This window comes from Triticum aestivum, chromosome 6B, assembly GCF_018294505.1.
Source record: "Triticum aestivum cultivar Chinese Spring chromosome 6B, IWGSC CS RefSeq v2.1, whole genome shotgun sequence".
NCBI classification, from domain to species: Eukaryota; Viridiplantae; Streptophyta; class Magnoliopsida; order Poales; family Poaceae; genus Triticum; species Triticum aestivum.
This window is the reverse complement of record NC_057810.1, coordinates 614,637,600-614,652,297: the sequence shown is the minus strand read 5'-3', so window position 1 is coordinate 614,652,297 and position 14,698 is coordinate 614,637,600.

Genomic DNA, 14,698 nt, shown 5'->3' with positions numbered 1-14,698 from the left:
CAATTAAATTTAGAAATGGCAGCTCTTGGTGGCTTGGTGTACCTGTATTTTCTCTCTGAAAATTCTCTAAACAAGCATTGCAATTTGATTTTGGCCCTGGTACATGTAGTAGTAGTAATGTTTGAGGGTTGCATGCTTCGGTGCTAAATTTGCATCAGCGGTTGACGTTTCTTGAGTGATTATAACTTGTGGAATATGCTGTCTCAAACTATGGAACATGAGATCTGCGTTTAGGAGCAGCCAAGGTGGTTTCTTTTTGTTGTACACTCCAGTTTGATTCTTGTGTGCATCACACTGGTTCATAGTCTGGAACATTCAGTCTTGCTTGCTCTATGTTTGTTCGATGTCCAGGGGCCCAATTACAGTTAAGTTGTGGATACAACACCTATTTCACCAACAACAGAGAACACAACAACACAATTAGGGCTCACAGTAAAGCAATTGCAGTTTCTTGCTAACAACAACACAATCACAGAGAACACAACAACACCTATTACTGAATTAATCTTGCACTGTCGTACTAACAGCCAACAGTATTTCTATCTAGTGAAGACTAAAGTTGCATCATCAGCAGCTTCATATAGAAGATAATGATTCCTGTTTTTTAGTCTACTGTAATTGTTTTTTAGCCCACAGCACTTTGCATTGTTTTGAGGTTTTGTACATCAGCTTTCTTGCTAATCCAGCCCACGCGGCTGCTGTACTACTTGTCAAGTGATGCTGCTGCTGCTATCTGCGAGTTGTTGCTGCTAGTTGTGATTTTGTCAAGTGATGCTGCTGCTACTTGTGATCTTCTAAAATAACCCCTTTCTCCTGAAACGTTGATTAATTTCCGTTTCGGTTGAGAAATGGGGCACTCCTAGGTCAAGAAAATTAGCAAAGGTCATGCCCAATTTTCTTGACCTAGAAGGTGCCCGATTCTCAACCGAAATAAAAATTAATTTGCTTTAGTGGTTGGATTAGTTTAGTATTTTATTCACACACTCAGACACCCTTGCTTGCCATGTGTGATAGAGAGATAGTGAGAGGAGACAATAAGCTATCTGCAGCTTAATTTGCATTGCATACTAGCTAGATAGCTTTTGTTTTTCAGGACCAACCGAACAATACATACATATACCTGTAGGCACCAGCTTAATTTCCAAGGCAGGACAATTACTTGCTTCATTATATTCATCCATCCATCCATTTTGCATCATGTACAGAACCAAAAATAATCGGAGTTTCTGTCTGGCTTCAGAAGTCATAACACATGCATTTGGGTAACCCTAAATGTCAAAATTGCACAAGTCTAGACCCCTTTATGCCATATACTTTCTATTTTTCTTCATCGGAGTTCGACTGCGCATTAACCCAACGTGTGCATGACTCGATGGTCCAGGAAGGAAATCGTTTCCTTTCATCAGCTAGAAAAACTGCCAACGTTTCAAAACTGCAACTTGATGAAGATTGGAGTATATCTTAATAAGTTTACCCTGTTGGGGCACATCACATACACACATTTGCTCAAGTCCACTCTGGCCCATGTAGAGCTGAAACCCAGTTTAGTTCCTTGTATCACTTGTCGCTGAAAACCGTTTGATTGTTTTCACGGAAATGATTTACAAGTTCAGCAAGTGATGAGCTGTGAGAATAACATATTCATTAGGGTAGGCGTCTCCTGCCCTATGCTGAATGTGGTGCAATTTTCGACGCAGATTCATAATTTGCAGCTTAGCTTATCTCTTGGCCCTCCAATTAAAATATAGGGGTTGACCTTCACCACGGCCGAAGCTTCTCTGCATCTATATATAATGGACATTCCCTAGCTTCTGAACAATCAACACAAAGCAGCAGGCCTGAGTGTCTCCAATAGTCATCCTTGTGTTTGTGTAGGTTTTCTTTCCTTGGTCCATTGAGCCTTCATTCATGGTTATGAATGATATGCAATGATCAGCCTGCTAGCGTTTATCCTCTCCGCGTGTTTGAACACCCTGCGGTGTAGTAAAAAGTAATTACAGATACACTCACCCACATAAGTATTCAACACAATGAAAAAATAGTACAAATTAAGGAAAGGCAATACCATTTCAGACGCTTGTCTTCTAAAAAGAAGAGTGAACTTTCTAGACACACCCCTCAAGAACTAGGTTACCCTGAGAACGTGGACTTGGACCTTAGCAACAACACACTAACAGGTTCTATCCCAAAACACCTAGGCAATATCACAAACATCTCTCAATTGTTCCTTGACAATAACCAACTTTTTGGCGACATTCCTCGAGAATTAGGTTATTTGGTCAACTTAGAGATCTTGTTCCTTGACAATAACCAACTTTTTGACCAAACTTTGTTTCTATTTAGAGAGAAACATGGCCCACAACGATGAGGCCGGGGGTTCGGGCGGCAAGGCATTCTGGGAGCTGTCCCAGGAGATGGAGGAACAACCTCACTTGTATGAGGCCGCCGCCTTCCCCACCGATCCTGAGACCACTGATGGTGCCGCCGAGGATGACCACACTGATGCCACCACTGATGGTGCCGCCGAGGATGCCACCACTGATGATGGCGGCGCCCGCACAGATGGCAGCCAACCGAAGAGGCAACGGAAGGACCGGCGCCCGATCGTGCTCCTCACCCTCAAGGAGGAAGTTACTGAAGTGGACTCCAACGGGAATCCAACGGCGCCCGAACGAATAGTCAAGGGGTACTCGCTTCAGCTCGGGTGCATTGTCCGGAGCACCGTCTCGATCAACACCGAGAACCTGAGGCATCCTGACCGAGGGAATTTGCGCCACCTCCTCTTCACGAAGCTGCACGAACGATACAAGTTCCCCGCTGAATTTGCAAACACAAGCCTCAAAGGGAATAAAGTGAACAATGCTGCCCTCACGAAGATGAGCAAGGCCCTGTCTACTTGGAAAAGCAATGTGAAGAAAATGATCGAGAAAGGTGAGAGTTATCAGAAGATCAAGGAGAAAAATCCTTCGATCACCGAAGATGACTACAACGACTTCAAGATCAATTGCTCGAGCACCGCAAGCTCCCAATCAAGTGAGTGGGGGAAACAAATGCGGGAGCTGAACATAGGGGAACACACACTCGGTCCCGGCGGTTACAGAGTGGCGGAGCCTATATGGGACAAGGAGGAGGCGGACCGTGCCGAGCAAGGCCTACCGCCCCTCTTCGAGAAATACAGCGGTAACAAGCAGACCAGGAACTTTGTCAGGGCCCGGTACAAGAAGGACCCGAAAACAAAGGAGCTTACCACGGATCCGAAGACCAGGCAGCTTGAGCTTGTTCTGGTAAGGAATACACCCCCGCGTAATTAGCTCCATATGGTTGCATTCTAATTAATGAAGCCAAATTTCTAAATGGTTCACATTCCTTCCGCAGGCGACTGAAAGCAGTAGCGCGGGGTCGACTAAGAGCAACCCTTGGGACACCACTCTAAATAGGGCGTTGAATGTAATGAAGAACAAGGATAAGCTCAGTAAGCCGACGTCAGCTGGTCGTGTGGCCGGCAAAGGCTTGTCGACAAAATGGGGGTCATACTATACCGCTGGTGTGCGGAAGGAGAAAAAGACCAGCTCGGAAAGCCAGGCGCGAGAGGTTCAAGAACTCAAGGCACAGGTGGCGCGGATTCCGGAGATTGTCCAAGAGCAAGTGGAACAACGACTCGGAGCGACGATCACCGCCCTTGTGCCTACCTTGATCTCGGGGTTGAGTGCGTGGATTGCGGGCGGCCAACAGGGGCCGCCCCCGATTCCTAGCTTCACGGCCAGCAACTCGCATAATGCGATGGCGGGGCCATTGGTGCCTCCGGCGGAGGCGGCATTGGTGTCTCCGACGCCGGCACGGGAGCTTAATGCACCCGGGTGTACGCCGGCCGGCACCTCTTCAGCAAGCGGCCCCTCCGTCAACTGCACGCCCGCCGTTGGCGGTGCGTCGACATTAGCCGAGCTCGACGCCATCATCACGGTAACTAATTAAGCCTCTCTCGGCCGAGGACTTCATCTCCTTGCCTTTGACTGGGCATCCCTGACGCCCTACATGTTTTCGCAGGGCGCCGCCGACGTTCCGTGCACTCTCCTCCACTTCGTGAACAACGAGTTGGTCGATGTCGCCAAGGGCAAAATCGTTCAACCGGGCAACCCCTTGTTCCACGGTACCCAGATGCCACCCAACTTGTTTAGGGTTCAACTGGTTCGGGTGCTGCCAGGCTGCGACGACTTGTTACCTCCGATTCGACCCGTCGGGGCCGACGATGAAGACGTGATGACCCTCAGCGCCTGCCTGAGCTGGCCCCTGCTTTGGCCGAAGAGCCAGATTCGTTTGGGGGCGGGGGACACCACCCCAAAGACAACACCGCCAGTCGTGCCGGCGCCAAGTCGGCCCCATGGCAAGACCGCCGTAACGGTGCCGGACATCCCTATGCCACTGGATCCAAACATGCATATGGCACAGGATCAGAACGACGACGACGACGACGATGATACATTTGGCAACGTCGATCAGTACTTTGCCGATCATGGGTACGATGGCGACTTCATGGGGCCTCCTTCTCAAGAACCAAACCCAACAAAAGACGTGTGCGATCTAGCTGGTACCGCGGAGAAGCCAAGTTGCAACAGGCGCCGTCTGGCGTTCAGCTCTCAGGAGACGCCTCCAGCTGCCGACTTCACCGAGCCTCAGATAGGCGAGGTGCGAAATATTATCAGCCCCAACACACTCAAGAAGGCGGTCTGTGAGCAGAACTCGGTCCCATTACAGGAGAAGAAGAAGGCACGCAAAAGAAAGACTAAGAAGGGTGCGAGCCAGCCGGCACCGAGTACGATCCGTGCTCAGGACGGGCCACCTTCACCGCAGGATATCTCGAGGAGGGTGCATGTGGCGGGTAGGGCGATGCTACCGACAAATATGCTCAATGCTGCAACCGGTGCTATGCGGAGTCTGCATGACAGTGTTCTTGCTTTGGAGAAGCGGCGTCTCAGAGAGAAGGATGTGGCATACCCGGTTTTCGCGGCCAAGGTGCCAGAGGGCAAGGGCTTTGTGGATAACTCCATCGGGCGTACGATCGTCCTGCGTTTTGATGACATCCACGCTATGTTGAACCTTCATCCGCTGCACTACACCTTCGTTCGGCTATTTTCGCTGAGTATGGAGATGCGGATCATTCGCGACAAGACCCCGGACATCGTGATAGTCGACCCCTTCTACATGCGTGCCAAGATCTTGGGCAGCGCTGGGGACCGGCAAGTCGCGAGTTCTTACCTCGAAGGCGTCATTCTGGCAAACCAAGATAAGGATAACTTCCTCGTGCCTTACTTTCCCGAGTAAGTCCTCCCCTCAACCGGCCCGTAACATATGAATTCTTACATTTCGATCGTTTTTCTTTTAACATTCCGTGTTTTCTGCAGTGACACACGTTGCACGCTCATCCTCCTAAGCCCCAAATATTCCATGGCCACGTATTTCGACCCGGACCGTCAGTCGAACGTAGACTACACAAATGTCAAGAAGGTTCTTGATGATGTTCTCCCCGGCTACGCCAAATCTGGAGGCACCTTCACCAGGCCTATTCGTAAGTACGGCAAGCACGTGTTCTCCCACAATACGATGTTCTGCTGCGTCAAGCAGCCGCCTGGAGGTCAGAAGGGTGCCTACTACGCCATCCATCACATGCGGGCGATCGTACGGGACCATCATCAACTTCTGCTACCGAGTAAACTCAAAGATTGGGCAAAGAGCGTGTCGGCAATCCAGGACGCGGACCTCCGACAAGAATTCTTTCGCATCCAGTCGGAGTTTGCGGAAATCATCCATCAAGATGTCCTTCGTACCTCGGGGAAGTTCTACCTTAACAATCAACCGTCCAACAGTGACATCGACACAATGCTACAAATGCAGGCTGACAACGACCGTTATTTCATGACTCCCACGATAGACGGCGGCTTCATCCACGCTCCGGTCCCTTGAGTCGAGTCGAAAGCAGTGATGCTGTGTCTAGTTCTGAAACATCGATTGGCTCATGTTGTAATTAAACTTTAATGAACTTGTAGTATGTCTCTTTGGTTTCGAGAGTCGTTCAACTTAGATGTAATCGATGCTATTAATGTCTTGCTTTTCTCTTCCGATCGTTCTGTTGCATACTTATATATTGCTTATGTATTGTCTGTGAATTGGTACTAACGTTTCGTTTGGCTAGTGCATAGCGATGCCGACGTATGTCGTGTACAAGGGTAAGGTTCCCGGAGTCTACGATGACTGGGAGGAGTGTCGGAGACAGGTTCACTGATTCAGCGGTAACAGTTACAAAGGGTACACCACTAGGGCCGAGGCCGAATCTAGATACGCCCGCTATCTAGCGGGAGAGGGGAGGGAGCGTTGGAGGAACCGGATGAAGACGAGTTTCATCGTGATGATGCTCATCGTGATGACCACAGCTCTCTTCTATGTGATGGTAGTTTAGATGATCGATATCGACTTGTAATGTGAAGACAAACTCGCTACTCGCGGTCTCGAGACTTGTAATATAATGTTCTATCTTTGTTCGGTCTTTTCAATTTGGAGACTAATATGATGAATTGTATTCGGAGACTAATATGATGAATTGTATTCAAAGACTAATCTTCTATTGTATTCGATGAATCTGTTGTTGATGTGTGCTGTCTATATTTTGTCAAATTATACATTTTGTAACCTGTGCAAAAAACAGAAAATAAAAAACAAAAAAACCTAATATTCATACTAATGGCGCATCACATGACAGTGCGCCATTAGTATGACAGTGCATACTAATGGCGCATCACTGGGTAGTGCGCCATTAGTATGCCGCGGTTACTAATGGCGCATCCAATGGTGGTGCGCCATTAGTATGCCAAAGCACCTGGATATACATGGCCCCTGGGAGGCATACTAATGGCGCACCCTGGCCTATACTAATGGCGCACCCGCGGTGCGCCATTAGTATACCAGATACTAATGGCGCACCAGGTGGTGCGCCATTAGTAAAAATTACTAATGGCGTGCTATTAATGGCGCACCACAGATGCGCCATTAATGGCCATACTAGGTGCGCCATTAGTAGGGGTTTTTCTAGTAGTGTTCCCGTTTCGTTGCGTTCGTGAGGATTCGTTCGTCTACGCTTGGTTCGTCTTCGTGGCTTCATCTTCTTCATGGACTCGTTCTTCTTCCTTGCGGGATTTCAGGCAAGATGACCGCTATCTTGGATCTCATTACTATCATTGCTATGCTAGTTGCTTCGTTCTATCGCTATGCTGCGTTACCTATTCTCTTGCTCTTCAAGCCTCCCAAATTGCCATGTCAGCCTCTAACTTTTTTACCCTTCCTAGCAAACCTTGTTCGGCTATGTTACCGCTTTTGCTCAGCCCCTCTTCTAGCGTTGTTAGTTGCAGGTGAAGTTGAAGATTGCTCCATGGTGGACATGATTATGTTGGGATATCACAATATCTCTTATTTAATTAATGCATCTATATACTTGGTAAAGGGTGGAAGACTCGACCTTATGCCTGGTGTTTTGTTCCACTCTTGTCGCCCTAGTTTCCGTCATACCGGTGTTATGTTCCCGGATTTTGCATTCCTTACGCGGTTGGGTGATTTATGGGACCCCCTTGACAGTTCGCTTTGAATAAAACTCCTGCAGCAAGGCCCAACCTTGGTTTTACCATTTGCCTCACCTAGCCCTTTTTCCCTTGGGTTTCCAGAGCCCGAGGGTCATCTTTATTTTAGCCCCCCCCCGGGGCCAGTGCTCCTTCGAGTGTTTGTACAAACTGAGCTGCCTGCGGGGCACCTCGGGGAAACTCGAAGTCTAGTTTTACTCGTAGCTAGTCTCATCCGGTGTTGCCCTGAGAACGAGATATGTGCAGCTCCTATCGGGATTTGTCGGCACATCGGGCGGCTTTGCTGGTCTTGTTTTACCATTGTCGAAATGTCTTGTAAACCGGGATTCCGAGCCTGATCGGGTCTTCCTGGGAGAAGGTATATACTTCGTTGATCGCGAGGGCTTATCATGGGCTAAGTTGGGACACCCCTGCAGGGTATAAACTTTCGAAAGCCGTGCCCGCGGTTATGGGCAGATGGGAATTTGTTAATGTCTGGTTGTAGATAACTTGACACCAGATCCGAATTAAAACGCATCAACCGCGTGTGTAGCCGTGATGGTCTCTTTTCAGCGGAGTCCGGGAAGTGAACACGGTTTTGGGTTATGTTTGACTTAAGTAGGAGTTCAGGATCACTTCGTGATCATTGCTAGCTTCACGACCGTTCTGTTTGCTCTCTTCTCGCTCTTATTTGCGTATGTTAGCCACCATATATGCTTAGTCGCTGCTGCAACCTCACCACTTTACTCCTTCCTTTCCCATTAAGCTTTGCTAGTCTTGATACCCATGGTAATGGGATTGCTGAGTCCTCGTGGCTCACAGATTACTACAACACCAGTTGCAGGTACAGGTTATGCGATGATCATGACGTGAGAGCGATGTTTGCTTGTTTGGAGTGCTTCTTCTGCTTCTTCTTTGATCAGGGGATAGGTTCCAGGTCGGCAGCCTGGGCTAGCAGGGTGGATGTCGTTTGAGTTTCTGTTTGTGTTTCATCCGTAGTCGGATGATGCTCTTATGTATTGTGATGTTTGTTGGAAATATGCCCTAGAGGCAATAATAAAAGGATTATTATTATATTTCCTTGTTCATGATAATTGTCTTTTGTTCATGCTACAATTGTATTATCCAGAAATCGTAATACACGTGTGAATACTTAGACCACAACATGTCCCTAGTGAGCCTCTAGTTGACTAGCTCGTTGATCAATAGATAGTCATGGTTTCCTGACTATGGACATTGGATGTCATTGATAACGGGATCACATCATTAGGAGAATGATGTGATGTGTTTGGGATATAACTATTTGTGTAAGCCGCCCAGGAGGGGCCGGGTTATGCAAAGAAAACTCGCCAGAGAGAAGCCCAAGACCAAAGTATGAAGATGGCGGTTCATAGAAAGCTTAAGGCCCACAGGCGACTTAAGGCCCGTTATAATAAACCGCTGTAATAATATTACTTGTATCATAAGGTAGACTTAACTAGTCACCGAGCCGGACATTGTTTATGAGCCGGCCAGGACTCTGTAAGCCGCAGGGCGTCCACCTGTGTATATAAGAGGATGACCCGCTGGCGGCTTAGGGCAAGAAACAACCCATCGAGAGCCAGGCATAGCGTATCTTGCTCCCTGGTCATCGAAACATCAATACCAACCCAACTAGACGTAGCCTTACCTACACCGTAAGGGGCCGAACTAGTATAAAACCTATCGTGTCCTTTGTCCCAATTAACCCCTTCAAGCTTCCTAGTTGCGATGGCTCCACAACTAAGTCGTTTCACAAGGACATCTGACGTGACAATTCCACGACAGTTGGCGCCCACCATGGGGCCAGCGCACGGTGGATTTGAGTTCTTGAAGGGCAACTTCGAAGGGCTCAAGGGATACGTAGTGGGCCGGATGACCAAAAGTCGTCGCGGCAAGATCTACATCGACGATGAAGGCTGGGGCCCCGACGCCGGCTCAATTGAGTACGGGTACCGGGTCCCCTTCGGAGGGATCCACGTCTTCATCGGCCGGATTGGTGAGCCGGGGCCTGAGCCGGACAACTGCACCGACCTCATCGAGACGGCTCAGTGTGCGAAACCCGCCCGAGTTCAAACCGGCATGAAGCGTGTCTTTGTGGGCTGCGTCCACGGAGAAGAACTTTCTGAAGGTCCTGAAGATGGTGGTGAGACGGCCGTCCACTCTGACGGTGATTCGTCCGCCGGTTCAACAGATTCTTTGTATCAAGTTCAAGACGGTGCGCTCGGGGGCTGTTCCGATGGCCTTAGTATTCTGGACCCCTGTGAGTCGGAAAATTAGGCATGAGTCTTTATGGGTGGGACTCAACCCAGACAAAACTCTACAGCCGCGGCTGCAATTACTTCCGGGTTAGGAGCGGCCGGGGCAGGAGGCCCTGTGCGCCCGCCGGCTCAAGTACTGATAGACCTCATGGACAAGCTTACGGCCCTGTTAACCGCCACGGTTATCCCTGCGAACAAAGATGAGCATGACGCGGAGGTGGCCTGGGTACGTGAGGAGATAACTCAGGCCAAGGAGGCCTTAGCAGCTGAGGACACTAGATTAGCTACGGAGCGGGCGGCTCTTGACGCCCGGGCACAGCGGTTGCAGTCAGAGGCTTACCAGCTTACGATGAGTTTAAACGCGTCCAATGAGGTAATGAGGAGGAGACACCAGAAGACCCAATCCCGGTTGCCTCCAAATTACGACCCTGGGGTTCTTTTTGCTACACCCGGAGCCGGCCCAAGTAACCCGCCAGAGGGCAATCAGCTTAAGACATCTGGAGCAGGAGGACCGGCTCAACGTCGAGAGATGCCACCTCCTCATATGAGCACGGAACCGTCACGTTATGTGCCGATACCGCCGGGTCACTTTTCCAACCCCATGGAGAACTTAATCGCAGCATCAGCGCGTCTGGCGGCTCTTCCAGTGGATGGCGATGACCCAACAGCGGTGGAGACCCGGAGGATCAGGGAACTTGTTCAGACAGCCCTGGCTCAGCAAGAGATCTATTCTTATAATCGGGATAGATTTCATTCAGCTCCTCCGCCTTGGATGGTACCACCTCGTCAGAACCGGAGTCAGAGTTACAGCAGGCACATAGGATCTGAAGTTTTGTCACGCAACCTCCAACGCCGTGACCAACATGGAGGCTATAACCCGGTGCAAGATCGAGTACGTCGGGAGAAAGAGTGAGCGGCTCAGCTGGCGGCTCGATAGATGACACGTCAGGATATGCCAGAATATCCAACGACTTCTACTGAGACAGGAATAGCCACCAGAGCCAGTGTTTTTTCTTGTTTGGTACCGGCTTTGCGCAATGTGCGCCTGCCCAAAGATTTCAAGGGACCTCGAAAGGTGCTGAATTACACGGCCGACTTACAGCCTGAAGCATGGATCGAGAGTTATGAGATGGCCATGGAACTGTTGGAGGTTAGTAACGCGGTAATGGCTAAATATTTTACCATGATGTTAGATGGAATGACCCGGTCTTGTTTAAAGGTTTACCACCTGATTCCATTGGTTCGTGGGAAGAGCTAAAGGCTCGTTTCATCCGGAACTTCAAAGACACCTGTAAGCAATCTATGACGGTCGTGGACTTGACGAATTGTAAGCAGGGGAAGGTGAATCTACCACCCATTGGGTATGCCGGGTCAAGGAGATAATTCATTCATCTGATAAGATGGATGCCGGCTCTGCAGTCCTTATATTGGAAAAGAATTGCAGCTTCAAGCCGCTAAGGCAGAAATTGGGGCGCCTTAAACGTGACTGCAAGGATATGGGTACGCTAATGGCGGCTCTGGTCAAATATGCCGATTCTGATAGTACCAAGGATCCCGAGTCTGACGGTGAAAAGACAGGGAAGGGAAAACGGAATGACAGTAGAAAGGGCCAACAGCACAACCCGGAGAATCAAAATAGCAATAAGCGTAAAGCGGATGACAACCCGGAACTTGTGGCCAATGTTAACACAAGGTAACAATCAGAGACATAAGGGTAAGTGGCCTCGATCCGGCGGGTTATACACCTTTCTTCATAGTTTATGGAGTCTAGGCGGCTTTGCTAAGTGATATCCGGCCATGGGATATAACCCATCTTCGGCTTTACTATACTTGAGCCACCGGCTCTTATGATATATATGTTTTTTGACAATGTACATATTATATAAAGTAATAAAGCAGGACCTTTGTCCTTTTTTCACCCTCAAAAAGGTGTATATGTCTTTTTGACAGGTGGTGGAAACAACCAACAGGGTCCGGATCATATCTGAATCCGGCTTTCCCTTTGGACCGGCTTATGATCATATCTGAATCTAGCCATGATCACTTGGGGGCTTCCTGTTCAAACATGGGTCGTATCCGAACCAAAGAGAACATAGCTGTCGATACCCACTTGATCGGCATACTTGCCAAACCTACTTGGGGGCTTCTTGATCATATTTGAATCATAGCTTAACCCCTTTAGGTCTGACGTGGATCGTATACGAATCAGCGTCATTAAACAAATCTTATGGTCACTTGGGGGCTTCCTGTTCAAACATAGGTCGTATTCGAACCAAAGAGAACATAGCTGTCGATACCCACTTGATCGGCATCGCCAAGCCACTGGGGGCTATATGATCGTATCCGAATCTTAGCTTAACCCCTTTGGAACGGTTTACTGATCGCATTCGAATCAGAAGCCTGTAAATTATTGGATTATCTTGAGACTTTGGGAAAACATTATGATATGTTTTTTGTCTTTCCGGTTTAATATTGGTCATATTTGGTTATTAAGTACCAGGTGAGCATCAAATAAGTAGGAAAGGTTATCAAGGAATTACAGGCATGTTATTATGTTTATGTTTAGCAACAATATAGTTGTAAACTAGCCTGTGTAGGGTGCCTTTGGTTCGTTTCCGGGTTACAAATACCTTATGTGACACCCGGTGTGATAAACCGCCAAGGGAGTTTGTTTGTTTTATGTGTAGGATAAGACAAGTAAATTTAACATTAGGGAGGCAAATGGTCAATATAGGCCAAGCAATGGCGGCTTATGAAAGTATTAAGTGCCATAAGCATGCGCGAAGGCATGACAAAATTGAGAAGTTTTTTCTATCCTATTACAAGACTCCCCGAGCCTGAATAAAGTTAAGCATTGTTTTGGCAAAGGTTAAGACGCCCGGCAGTTTATCCCTGTGGCGGGCTTGATGGCTCCGGGTTATCCTTCTCCGCCTCTCCGTCGGTTGCTTTGTCCTGGAAGGTGGATGAGGCCTAGTCAATGCCGCTCAAGGCTTCAAATTCAGCCTCGTCATCTATTAAACCGGTCGGGTCCACTTCAGGGGCAAAGGTATGCTTACGCGTTGGAGGGATCAGGCTGACTTGGTCATACGGAACATTTGGGATTCTCCGGTTCTCGCTATCATAGCCTGGCGAATACTTAGTGAGATCAGTATCATTGCCAATGAGAGTCGCCAAGGGACGAACGACTTTGACACAGGCGATAAAGTCTTGATCATCAAATACAGAGCCATCCTCCTTCAGGCTTGGATATCCGAGAGTAAGATCAGCCAAGTCAAGTTCTGGCACCCATGCCTTTGCCCGGCTTAATGCGGCCACGGCTCCGGCTCTTGCAGATGCCTGCCTTAAGTCCTTAATCCGTTGAGGTAGCACTGCGAGATGCTTCAACACATCTTGTAGGAGGCAAGGAGGGGTATTTGATAAGGCTACAACGGCCAAAGCACGTTGTGACCTGAAGTACAGCTGCTCCACAAGGGTATAAACCGCCTTGAGCTTGATCAGGTGTTCTGCTTCAGGTTGGTACTCCTGGGGCCTGTGTGGTCACAAGCATAACAATAAGCCGAAGATAATTATCACAATAATCCTTGGAAGATTGCGATGTTTAAGGTTTTTCAGAGTGGCTTACCGAAGATGGCTGAGACCATTTGGGATATCTGCCGCTTTAAGTCAGACAGTTCGGTTGTTGCCTCGGCAAGAGATGCTTCTGCCGTCTCGGAATGAGTCACCAGGGAAGCTTTCTCATCGGCCCAAGTTTTCTTCTCCGATTCAAATTTCTTCTTTAGCTTCTCATTTTTAGAGACACTAAATTCAAATTTGGAGTTAGCCTTCTGTGTCTCAAGTTCTTGAGTTTCCAGACGACTCTTCAGGAAGCAAGCTCGGATTCAAACTGACTTATGGCAGCCTGCATTGACACCAGGTTATGGTAAGAATTATAAGGTAACATTAAAGTCTCAAGCACCTTACAAGTAAAGATACTTGACACTTGGGGGCTAATGTATGCTGAAGAATTGTAAACCTTCTCTTGCCAGGTCACATATATTAAAGTCTCAAGCACCTTACAAGTAAAGATACTTGACACTTGGGGGCTAATGTGTATTGCAAATTTAAAAGCCTTATGTTATAACCAGGTTAAGTTAATTCTTTTTGAGCCGGATAAGTTAACAGGTAAAGCAGATTTCTAAAGTCTACATCATATTTGTTCAATAAGCAATAGACTTGGGGGCTGGTACAATATGTAAGACTCAAGTAAATAGTATAAGTAATACCTCAGATTTGTGCTGTATTTGTTTCACCATGTCAATTTCCAGGTCACGGCTATTATGCACTTGATTCAGATAGCTCGAGACTATATCACCAATGCTTAAGTGAGTATAATCAGTAATGTCCTGCTTGTCCTTTTGGCGTTGGGCAAATTCTTCCTTGCCGGTACATTTGGCAAGGACGGTAGGCTGTCCTGGCTCAACAAACTAAGATTTCACAATCTCAACTTCTGGTTCATTCGTCTTGACCGGGCTAGGAATTTCCGGGTTATCAGAATCGTGGACAATGTCTTCTGCAGGCGGGTCAGAGGTTGACACCGGAATACCGAAAGCCGGTTCAGGCGGTGGCTGATGAGTGGAGCTGTCAGGAACGGATGAGTCAATCGCCAGTTCAGTGACCACCGGGTCTCGGGACGGCTTGTTCTTCTTTGCCCTCTTGCTGGGCTTCACCTGCAGGCTGTCAATCAAAGTGGAAGGATGAGTATCAACGTATAAGTATGGAAAAGCTTTAAGTAAGAAACGTTGCATTACCCGGTAGCTGTTTTAAAAGCCGACATGTTGG